The sequence below is a fragment of the Corvus brachyrhynchos genome, unplaced genomic scaffold (genome assembly GCF_000691975.1).
Source record: "Corvus brachyrhynchos isolate BGI_N302 unplaced genomic scaffold, ASM69197v1 scaffold162, whole genome shotgun sequence".
NCBI classification, from domain to species: Eukaryota; Metazoa; Chordata; class Aves; order Passeriformes; family Corvidae; genus Corvus; species Corvus brachyrhynchos.
In genome coordinates, this window is record NW_008236696.1 from 7,109,431 (window position 1) to 7,109,977 (window position 547).

At 45.0% G+C, this 547-nt stretch overlaps 1 long non-coding RNA gene across 2 annotated transcripts in view; it reads left to right on the forward strand.

Moving 5' to 3' along the window:
- Positions 1 to 547, forward strand: part of LOC108444885 — a 63,121-nt gene that overhangs the window by 17,530 nt on the left and 45,044 nt on the right. The gene's annotated exons all lie outside the window — the stretch shown is intronic.

Consider the following 547-nt stretch of genomic DNA (forward strand, 5'->3'; position numbering starts at 1 on the left):
GGGCGGGCCGCCCGGCGCAGCCGTGGCTCCTGCCTCGGAAACGCAACTTGACCATTTCTTACCAGTTTCTTGCAATCGACTTCTTGGCTCCAGTTTTCTGTCGCTTATTTGCTATTGCCCTCTAGTGGAAATAGGGTGGCCGGTGGCTTGGCTTCCCAAGCCCTGTTTTTTCCCATGTCTTATTGCTCTGGGACCATCTTCTTGGTTATATGATGTTGCAATACTGTTGACATGGATTTTAACATTCAGCCTCATTATTCAGTTTTATGCTATGCAGGAAACAAAGATCTGCTCTCTGCAATTGATAACTGTGTTGCTATGTCTGGGAGTAGAACAGACTTCCCTGCTTATCAACGTGCTTTACAAGGGAAACTGCACAAGATGTTGCTGTTTCAGGCTTAAAATAGATCAGATGTGCAGAGTCAAAACTCTGAAGTGAACTTTGTGTATGCTGCCAGCACCCACCATCCTGATACATGGAGTGATCTTCTCTAGAAGCAGAAATACTGCCTTTTTACTATTTGTATTTCTATCTGAGGTCTTTGCA